This window comes from Crotalus tigris, unplaced genomic scaffold (assembly GCF_016545835.1).
Source record: "Crotalus tigris isolate CLP2741 ecotype Arizona unplaced genomic scaffold, ASM1654583v1 scf7180000024436.1354646, whole genome shotgun sequence".
NCBI classification, from domain to species: Eukaryota; Metazoa; Chordata; class Lepidosauria; order Squamata; family Viperidae; genus Crotalus; species Crotalus tigris.
In genome coordinates, this window is record NW_024100605.1 from 1,290,591 (window position 1) to 1,302,731 (window position 12,141).

Below are 12,141 nucleotides of genomic sequence, written 5' to 3' on the forward strand. Positions count from 1 at the left end.
GGCTAGAAAAGTTAGTGCCCTCATAACCATATCCAAGCACTGGGAATTTGTTGGTGATGTCCATTTTGCTCTATGGGACCATGGTGACCTAACCCTAACCCTTAGTGGAATTTTCTTCAAATGCGATTTTCCCATGTATTTTTCCAGGAAACATAGATACAGCAGGCTAGAAAAGTCATTGCCCTCCTAACGATATACAAACACTGGGAATATGTTGGTGATGTCCAATTTTCTCTGTGGGTTAATGGTGACCTAACTCTAACCCTAAGTGGAATTTCCTCCAATGGGATTTTCACATGTATTTTACCATGAAATATAGATATGGCAGGCTAGAAAGGTCAGTGCCCTCCTAACCATACTCAAGCACTGGGAATTTGTTGGCGATGTCAATTTTTCTCTATGAGTTCATGGTGACCTAACCCTAACCCTAAGAGGAATTTTCTGCCAATGGGATTTTCCCATGTATTTTTCCAGGAAACATAGCTACGGCAGTATAGAAAAGTCAGTGCCCTCCTAACCTTATCCAAGCACTGGGAATTTGTTGGTGATTTCAATTTTTCTCTGTGGGTTCATAGTGACCTAACCCTAACCCTAAGTGGAATTTTCTGCCAATGGGATTTTCCTATGTATTTTAACAGGAAAGGTAGGGCAGAGTAGAAAAGTCAGTCCCCTCCTAACCATACCCAAGGACAGCAAATTCATTGGCAATGTCCATTTTGCTCTGTGAGTACATGGTGACCTAACTCTAACCCTAAGTGGAATTTTCTGCCAATGGGATTTTCCCATGTATTTTTCCAGGAAACAGAACTACGGCTGGATAGAAAAGTAAGTGCCCTCCTAACCATACCCAAGCACAGCAAATTGGTTGGCGATGTCCATTTTGCTCTATGAGTTCATGGTGACCTAACCCGAAACCCTAAGTGGATTTTTCGGCCAATTTGATTTTCCCATGTATTTTACCAGGAAACAGAACTACGGCTGGATAGAAAAGTAAGTGCCTTCCTAACCATACCCAAGGACTGGGAATTTGTTGGCGATGTCAATTTTTCTCTATGAGTTCATCGTGACCTAACGCTAACCCTAAGTGGATTTTTCGGCCAATTTGATTTTCCCATGTATTTTACCAGGAAACAGAACTACGGCTGGATAGAAAAGTCAGTGCCCTCCTAACCATACCCTAGCACTGGGAATTTGTTGGCGATGTCAATTTTTCTCTATGAGTTCATCGTGACCTAACCCTAACCCTAAGTGGATTTTTCTTCCAATGGGATTTTCCCACGTATTTTACCAGGAAACATAGATACGGCAGGCTAGAAAAATTAGTCCTTTCATAACCATAACCAAGCACTGGGAATTTGTTGGTGATGTCCATTTTGCTCTATGGGACCATGGTGACCTAACCCTAATCCTAAATGGAATTTTCTTCCAATGCAATTTTCCCATGTATTTTTCCAGGAAACATATTTACAGAAGACTAGAAAAGTCAGTGCCCAGCTAACCATATCCAAGCACTGGGAATTTCTTGGCGATGTCCATTTTGCTCTATGGGATCATGGTGACCTAACCCTAGTCCTAAGTGGAATTTTCTGCCAATGGGATTTTCCCATGTATTTTACCAGGAAACATAGCTACGGCAGTCTAGAAAAGTCAGTGCCCTCCTAACCATACCCAATAACTGGGAATTTGTTGGCGATGTCCATTTTGCTGTATGAGTTCATGCTGACCTAACTCTAACCCTATATTGATTTTTCGGCCAATTGGATTTTCCCATGTATTTTACTAGGAAACATAACTACGGCTGGATAGAAAAGTAAGTGCCCTCCTAACCATACACAAGCACTGGGAATTTGTTGGCGATGTCCATTTTTCTCTATGAGTTCATTATGACCTAACCCTAACCCTAAGTGGAATTTTCTGCCAATGGGATTTTCCCATGTATTTTACCAAGAAACATAGCTACGGCAGACTAGAAACGTCAGTGCCCTCCAAACCATACCCAAGCACTGGGAATTTGTTGGTGATGTCAATTTTTCTCTATGGGACCATGGTGACCTAACCCTAATCCTAAGTGGAATTTTCTTCCAATGCGATTTTCCCATGTATTTTTCCAGGAAACATAGTGACGGCAGACTAGAAAAGTCAGTGCCCTCCTAACCATACCCAAGCACAGCAAATTTGTTGGCAATGTCCATTTTGCTCTATGAGTTAATGCTGACCTATCTCTAACCGTAATTTTTTTGCCTGCCAATTGGATTTTCCATTGTAGTTTACCAGGAAACAGAGATACGGCAAGGTAGAAAAGATGGGCCATCCTAACCATACCCAAGCACTGGGAATTTGTTGGTGATGTCCATTTTGCTCTATAGGACCATGGTGACTTAACCCTAATCCTAAGTGGAATTTTCTTCCAAAGCGGTTTTCCCATGTATTTTTCCAGGAAACATAGTTACGGCAGATTAGAAAAGTCAGTGCCCTCCGAACCATATCCAAGCACTTGGAATTTGTTGGCGATGTCCATTTTGCTATATGGGATCATGGTGACGTAACCCTAACCCTAAGTGGAATTTTCTTTAAATGCGATTTTCCCATGTATTTTTCCAGGAAACATAGATACAGCAGGCTAGAAAAGTGATTGCCCTCCTAACCATACCCAAGCACTGGGAATTTGTTGACGATATCCATTTTTCTCTATGAGTTCATGGTGACCTAAACCTAACCCTAAGTGTAATTTTCTGCCAATGGGACCTTCCCATGTATTTTACCAGGAAACATAGCTACGGCAGTCTGGAAAAGTCAGTGCCCTCCTAACGATATCCAAGCACTGGGAATTTTTTGGCGATGTCGATTTTGCGGTATAAGTTTATGGTGATCTAACCCTAACCCTAAGTGGAATTTTCTGCCAATGCGATTTTCCCATATATTTTTCCAGGAAACATAGATACGACAGGCTAGAAAAGTCAGTGCCCTCATAACCATACTCAAGCACAGGGAATTTGTTGGCGATGTCAATTTTTCTCTATGACTTCATGGTGACATAACCCTAACCCTAAGTGGAATTTTCTGCCAATGGTATTTTCCCATGTATTTTACCAGGAAGCATAGCTACGGCAGTCTAGAAAAGTCAGTGCCCTCCTAACCATATCCAAGCACTGGGAATTTTTTGGCGATGTCGATTTTGCTGCATAGCTTTATGGTGATCTAACCCTAACCCTAAGTGGAATTTTCTGCCAATGGTATTTTCCCATGTATTTTATCAGGAAACATAGATACGGCAGGCTAGAAAAGTTAGTGCCCTCATAACCATATCCAAGCACTGGGAATTTGTTGGTGATGTCCATTTTGCTCTATGGGACCATGGTGACCTAACACTAACCCTAAGTGGAATTTTCTTCAAATGCGATTTTCCCATGTATTTTTCCAGGAAACATAGATACAGCAGGCTAGAAAAGTCATTGCCCTCCTAACGATATACAAAAACTGGGAATTTGTTGGTGATGTCCAATTTTCTCTGTGGGTTAATGGTGACCTAACTATAACCATAAGTGGAATTTCCTCCAATGGGATTTTCACATGTATTTTACCATGAAATATAGATACGGCAGGCTAGAAAGGTCAGTGCCCTCCTAACCATACTCAAGCACTGGGAATTTGTTGGCGATGTCAATTTTTCTCTATGAGTTCATGGTGACCTAACCCTAACCCTAAGAGGAATTTTCTGCCAATGGGATTTTCCCATGTATTTTATTAGGAAACATAGCTACGGCATGCTAGAAAAGTCAGTGCCTTCCTAACCATACCCAAGCACAGCAAATTTGTTGTCGATGTCCATTTTGGTCTTTGAGTTAATGCTGACCTAACTCTAACCGTAATTTTTTTTTCTGCCATTTGAATTTTCCCATGTATTTTACCAGGAAACGTAGATACGGCAAGCTAGAAAAGTTAGTGCCCTCCTAACCATATCCAAGCACTGGGAATTTGTTGGCGATGTCCATTTTGCTATATGGGATCATGGTGACCTAACCCTAAGTAGAATTTTCTTCAAATGCGATTTTCCCATGTATTTTTCCAGGAAACATAGATACAGCAGGCTAGAAAAGTCATTGCCCTCCTAACCATACCCAACACTGGGAATTATTTGACGATGTCCATTTTTCTCTATGAGTTCATAGTGACCTAAACCTAAACCTAAGTGGAATTTTCTGCCAATGGGACCTTCCCATGTATTTTACCAGGAAACATAGCTACGGCAGTCTAGAAAAGTCAGTGCCCTCATAACCATATCCAAGCACTGGGAATTTGTTGCTAATGTCCATTTTGCTCTATGAGTACATGGTGACCTAACTCTAACCCTAAGTGGAATTTTCTGCCAATGCGATTTTCCCATGTATTTTACCAGGAAACAGATACGGTAAGCTAGAAAAGTAAATGCCCTCCTAACCATATCCAAGCACTGGGAATTTGTTGGTTATGTCAATTTTTCTCTGTGCGTTCATAGTGACCTAACCCGAAACCTTAAGTGGAGTTTTCTGCCAATGGGCTTTTCCCATGTATTTTACCAGGAAACATAGATACGGCTGGCTAGAAAAGTTAGTGCTTTCATAACCATACCCAAGCACTGGGAATTTGTTGGTGATGTCCATTTTGCTCTATGGCACCATGGTGACCTAACCCTAATCCTAAGTGCAATTTTCTTCCAATGCAATTTTCCCATGTATTTTTCCAAGAAACATAGTTAGGGCAGACTAGAAAAGTCAATGCCCTCCTAACCATACTCAAGCACTGGGAATTTGTTGGCGATGTCAATTTTTCTCTATGAGTTCATGGTGACCTAACCCTAACCCTAAGAGGAATTTTCTGCCAATGGGATTTTCCCATGTATTTTATTAGGAAACATAGCTACGGCATGCTAGAAAAGTCAGTGCCTTCCTAACCATACCCAAGCACAGCAAATTTGTTGGCGATGTCCATTTTGCTCTATGAGTTCATGGTGACCTAACTCTAACCCTAAGTGGATTTTTCGGCCAATGGGATTTTCCCATGTATTTTACCAGGAAACAGAACTACGGCTGGATAGAAAAGTAAGCGCCCTCCTAACCATACACAAGCACTTGGAATTTGTTGGCGATGTCCATTTTGCTCTATGGGATCATGGTGACCTAACCCTAGTCCTAAGTGGAATTTTCTGCCAATGGGATTTTCCCATGTATTTTACCAGGAAACATAGCTACAGCAGTCTAGAAAAGTCAGTGCCTTCCTAACCATATCCAAGCACTGGGAATTTGTTGGTGATGTCAATTTTTCACTGTGGGTTCATAGTGACCTAACCCTAACCCTAAGTGGAATTTTCTGCCAATGGTATTTTCCCATGTATTTTACCAGGAAACATAGATTCGGCAGGGTAGAAAAGTTAGTGCCGTCATAACCATACCCAAGGACTGGGAATTTGTTGGCGATGTCCCTTTTGCTCTATGGGATCATGGTGACCTAACCCTAACCCTAAGTGGAATTTTCTGCCAATGGTATTTTCCCATGTATTTTACCAGGAAGCATAGCTACGGCAGTCTAGAAAAGTCAGTGCCCTCCTAACCATATCCAAGCACTGGGAATTTTTTGGCGATGTCGATTTTGCTGCATAGGTTTATGGTGATCTAACCCTAACCCTAAGTGGAATTTTCTGCCAATGGTATTTTCCCATGTATTTTATCAGGAAACATAGATACGGCAGGCTAGAAAAGTTAGTGCCCTCATAACCATATCCAAGCACTGGGAATTTGTTGGTGATGTCCATTTTGCTCTATGGGACCATGGTGACCTAACCCTAAGTAGAATTTTCTTCAAATGCTATTTTCCCATGTATTTTTCCAGGAAACATAGATACAGCAGGCTAGAAAAGTCATTGCCCTCCTAACGATATACAAACACTGGGAATATGTTGGTGATGTCCAATTTTCTCTGTGGGTTAATGGTGACCTAACTCTAACCCTAAGTGGAATTTCCTCCAATGGGATTTTCACATGTATTTTACCATGAAATATAGATATGGCAGGCTAGAAAGGTCAGTGCCCTCCTAACCATACTCAAGCACTGGGAATTTGTTGTCGATGTCAATTTTTCTCTATGAGTTCATGGTGACCTAACCCTAACCCTAAGAGGAATTTTCTGCCAATGGGATTTTCCCATCTATTTTATTAGGAAACATAGCTACAGCATGCTAGAAAAGTCAGTGCCTTCCTAACCATACCCAAGCACAGCAAATTTGTTGTCGATGTCCATTTTGGTCTATGAGTTAATGCTGACCTAACTCTAACCGTAATTTTTTTTTCTGCCATTTGGATTTTCCCATGTATTTTACCAGGAAACATAGATACGGCAAGCTAGAAAAGTTAGTGCACTCCTAACCATATCCAAGCACTGGGAATTTGTTGGCGATGTCCATTTTGCTATATGGGATCATGGTGACCTAACCCTAAGTAGAATTTTCTTCAAATGCTATTTTCCCATGTATTTTACCAGGAAACATAGCTACGGCAGTCTAGAAAAGTCAGTGCCGTCATAACCATATCCAAGCACTGGGAATTTGTTGGTAATGTCCATTTTGCTCTATGAGTACATGGTGATCTAACTCTAACCCTAAGTGGAATTTTCCTCCAATGAGATTTTCCCATATATTTTACCAGGAAAGTTAGGGCAGAGTAGAAAAGTCAGGGCCCTCCTAACCATACCCAAGTACAGCAAATTTGTTGGCGATGTCCATTTTGCTCTATGAGTTCATGGTGACCTAACTCTAACCCTATGTTGATTTTTTGGCCAATGGGATTTTCCCATGTATTTTACCAGGAAACATAGCTACGGCAGTATAGAAAAGTCAGTGCCCTCCTAACGATATCTAAGCACTGGGAATTTGTTGGTGATGTCAATTCTTCTCTGTGGGTTCATAGTGACCTAACCCTAACCCTAAGTGGTATTTTCTGCCAATGGGATTTTCCCATGTATTTTACCAGGAAACATAGATACGGCAGGCTAGAAAAGTTAGTGCTTTCATAACCATACCCAAGCACTGGGAAATTGTTGGTGATGTCCATTTTGATCTATGGGACCATGGTGACCTAACCCTAATCCTAAGTGGAATTTTCTTCCAATGCAATTTTCCCATGTATTCTTCCAGGAAACATAGTTACGGCAGACTAGAAAAGTCAGTGCCCTGCTAACCATATCCAAGCACTGGGAATTTGTTGGTGATGTCAATTTTTCACTGTGGGTTCATAGAGACCTAACTTAACCCTAAGTGGAATTTTCTGCCATTGGGATTTTCCCATGTATTTTACCAGGAAACATAGATTCGGCAGGCTAGAAAAGTTAGTGCCCTCATAACCATACTCAAGCACTGGGAATTTGTTGGTGATGTCCATTTTGCTCTATGGGACCATGGTGACTTAACCCTAATCCTAAGTGGAATTTTCTTCCAATGCGATTTTCCCATGTATTCTTCCAGGAAACATAGTTACGGCAGACTAGAAAAGTCAGTGCCCTGCTAACCATATCCAAGCACTGAGAATTTGTTGGCGATGTCCATTTTGCTCTATAGGATCATGGTGACCTAACCCTAGTCCTAAGTGGAATTTTCTGCCAATGGGATTTTCCCATGTATTTTACCAGGAAACATAGCTACAGCAGTCTAGAAAAGTCAGTGCCTTCCTAACCATATCCAAGGACTGGGAATTTGTTGGCGATGTCCCTTTTGCTCTATGGGATCATGGTGACCTAACCCTAACCCTAAGTGGAATTTTCTGCCAATGGTATTTTCCCATGTATTTTACCAGGAAGCATAGCTACGGCAGTCTAGAAAAGTCAGTGCCCTCCTAACCATATCCAAGCACTGGGAATTTTTTGGCGATGTCGATTTTGCTGCATAGGTTTATGGTGATCTAACCCTAACCCTAAGTGGAATTTTCTGCCAATGGTATTTTCCCATGTATTTTATCAGGAAACATAGATACGGCAGGCTAGAAAAGTTAGTGCCCTCATAACCATATCCAAGCACTGGGAATTTGTTGGTGATGTCCATTTTGCTCTATGGGACCATGGTGACCTAACACTAACCCTAAGTGGAATTTTCTTCAAATGCGATTTTCCCATGTATTTTTCCAGGAAACATAGATACAGCAGGCTAGAAAAGTCATTGCCCTCCTAACGATATACAAACACTGGGAATATGTTGGTGATGTCCAATTTTCTCTGTGGGTTAATGGTGACCTAACTCTAACCCTAAGTGGAATTTCCTCCAATGGGATTTTCACATGTATTTTACCATGAAATATAGATATGGCAGGCTAGAAAGGTCAGTGCCCTCCTAACCATACTCAAGCACTGGGAATTTGTTGGCGATGTCAATTTTTCTCTATGAGTTCATGGTGACCTAAACCTAAACCTAAGTGGAATTTTCTGCCAATGGGACCTTCCCATGTATTTTACCAGGAAACATAGCTACGGCAGTCTAGAAAAGTCAGTGCCGTCATAACCATATCCAAGCACAGGGAATTTGTTGGTAATGTCCATTTTGCTCTATGAGTACATGGTGACCTAACTCTAACCCTAAGTGGAATTTTCCTCCAATGAGATTTTCCCATATATTTTACCAGGAAAGTTAGGGCAGAGTAGAAAAGTCAGGGCCCTCCTAACCATACCCAAGTACAGCAAATTTGTTGGCGATGTCCATTTTGCTCTATGAGTTCATGGTGACCTAACTCTAACCCTATGTGGATTTTTTGGCCAATGGGATTTTCCCATGTATTTTACCAGGAAACATAGCTACGGCAGTATAGAAAAGTCAGTGCCCTCCTAACGATATCTAAGCACTGGGAATTTGGTGGTGATGTCAATTCTTCTCTGTGGGTTCATAGTGACCTAACCCTAACCCTAAGTGGAATTTTCTGCCAATGGGATTTTCCCATGTATTTTACCAGGAAACATAGATACGGCAGGCTAGAAAAGTTAGTGCTTTCATAACCATACCCAAGCACTGGGAAATTGTTGGTGATGTCCATTTTGATCTATGGGACCATGGTGACCTAACCCTAATCCTAAGTGGAATTTTCTTCCAATGCAATTTTCCCATGTATTCTTCCAGGAAACATAGTTACGGCAGACTAGAAAAGTCAGTGCCCTGCTAACCATATCCAAGCACTGGGAATTTGTTGGTGATGTCAATTTTTCACTGTGGGTTCATAGAGACCTAACTTAACCCTAAGTGGAATTTTCTGCCATTGGGATTTTCCCATGTATTTTACCAGGAAACATAGATTCGGCAGGCTAGAAAAGTTAGTGCCCTCATAACCATACTCAAGCACTGGGAATTTGTTGGTGATGTCCATTTTGCTCTATGGGACCATGGTGACTTAACCCTAATCCTAAGTGGAATTTTCTTCCAATGCGATTTTCCCATGTATTCTTCCAGGAAACATAGTTACGGCAGACTAGAAAATTCAGTGCCCTGCTAACCATATCCAAGCACTGGGAATTTGTTGGCGATGTCCATTTTGCTCTATGGGATCATGGTGACCTAACCCTAGTCCTAAGTGGAATTTTCTGCCAATGGGATTTTCCCATGTATTTTACCAGGAAACATAACTACGGCAGTCTAGAAAAGTCATTGCCCTCCTAACCATATCCAAGCACTGGGAATTTGTTGGTGATGTCAATTTTTCACTGTGGGTTCATAGAGACCTAACCTTAACCCTAAGTGGAATTTTCTGCCATTGGGATTTTCCCATGTATTTTACCAGGAAACATAGATTCGGCAGGCTAGAAAAGTTAGTGCCCTCATAACCATACTCAAGCACTGGGAATTTGTTGGTGATGTCCATTTTGCTCTATGGGATCATGGTGACTTAACCCTAATCCTAAGTGGAATTTTCTTCCAATGCGATTTTCCCATGTATTTTTCCAGGAAACATCGATTCGGCAGAGTAGAAATGTCAGTGCCCTCCTAACCATACCCAAGCACAGCAAATTTGTTGGCGATGTCCATTTTGCTCTATGAGTTCATGGTGACCTAAGTCTAACCCTAAGTGGATTTTTCGGCCAATTGGATTTTCCCATGTATTTTACCAGGAAACATAACTACGGCTGGATAGAAAAGTAAGTGCCCTCCTAACCATACACAAGCACTTGGAATTTGTTGGCGATGTCCATTTTGCTCTATGGGATCATGGTGACCTAACCCTAGTCCTAAGTGGAATTTTCTGCCAATGGGATTTTCCCATGTATTTTACCAGGAAAATTAGATAGGGCAGGCTAGAAAAGTCAGTGCCCTCTTAACCATACCGAAGCACTACGAATTTGTTGGCGATATCCACTTCGCTCTATTGGTTCATGATTACCTAACCCTAACCCTAAGTGGAATTTTCCTCCAATTGGATTTTACCATGTATTTTACCAGGAAACATACTTTAGGTTAGAAAAGTCAGTGTCCTCCTAACCAGACCCTAGCACCGCAAATTTTTTGGCGATCTCCATTTTGCTCTATGGGTTCTTGGTGACTTAACACTAACCCTAAGTTGAATTTTCCTTCAATGGGATTTTCCCATGTATTTTACCAGGAAAGATAGATAGGGCAGACTAAAAAAATCAGTGTCCTCCTAACCATATTTTACGAGGAAAGATAAATACGGCAGGCTAGATAATTCAGTGCCCTCCTAACCATACCCAAGCACTGCCAATTCTTTGGTGCTGTCCATTTTGCTCTATGGGTTCATGGTGATGTACCCCTGAGTGGAATTTTTCTCTAATGAGATTTTCCCATGTATTTTACCAGGAAAGATACGTTTGGCAAGATAGAAAAGTTAGAATTGATTGATTGAACCTTTAAGCCCCATACAGTCTGCTGTTACCATTGCAGCCACACCCACCGAAGGGGCCAAGTCCACACGGCAACTGACGATACATAGTGGGTTTTGTGTTGCAGTTTTGGCTCGCTGTCTCTAAAATGTTCGCCATCACTGCCATAGAGCAAAATGGACATAGGCAACAAATTTGCAGTGCTTGGGTATGGTTAGGAGGGCACTTACTTTTCTAGTCTGCCGTATGTATATTTCATGGTAAAATACATAAGAAAATTCCATTGGCGGAAAATTCCACTAGGGTAAGGATTAGTTCACCATGAACTCATCGAGCAAAATGGACATTACTGAAAAGTTTGCAGTGCTTTGGAATGGTTAGGCAGGCACTAATTATCTAGCTGCCCTATTTATGTTTCTTGGCAAAATGCATGGGAAAATCTCATTGGATGAAAATTTCACTTACAATTAGAGTTCTGTCACGAGGAACTCATAGAGCAAAATGGGAATAGCCAACAAATATACAGTGCTTGGATATGGTTAGGAGGGCACTTACTGTTTAAGTGTGCCACATCTACGTTTTCTGGTAAAATATATAGGAAAATCCCATTGGCAGAAAAATCCACGTAGGGTTAGGGTTAGGTCACCATGAATTCATAGAGCAAAATTTACATCGCCAACAAATTCACAGTGCTTGGGTATGGTTAGGAGGGCACTGACTTTTCTAGCCTGCCCTATCTATCTTTCCTGGTAAAATACATGGGAAAATCCCATTGGAGGAAAATTCCACTTAGGGTTAGTTTTTGGTCAGCATGAACACATAGAGCAAAATGGACATCGTCAAAAATTCGCTGTACTTGGGTATGGTTAGGAGGGCACTGACTTTTCTAGCCTGCTATATCTATGTTTCCTGGTAAAATACATGGGAAAATCGCATTGGAAGAAAATTCCACTTAAGGTTAGGGTTACATCACCATAAACTTATACAGCAAAATGGAGATCGCCAAAAAATTCCCAGTGCTTGGATATGGTTAGGAGGGCACATACTTCTCAGCCTGCCGTAGCTATGTTTCCTGATAAAATACATGGGAAAATCCCATTGTCAGAAAATTCCAGTTAGGGTTAGGTTTAGGTCACAATGAACTCATAGAGAAAAATGGACATCGCCAACAAATTCCCAGTGCTTGGGTATGGTTAGGAAAATCCAATTGGCCAAAAAATCCACTTAGGGTTAGAGTTAGGTCACCATTAATGGACAAATGGTGGGCACTGACTTTTCTACTCTGCCCTATCTGTCCTGGTAAAA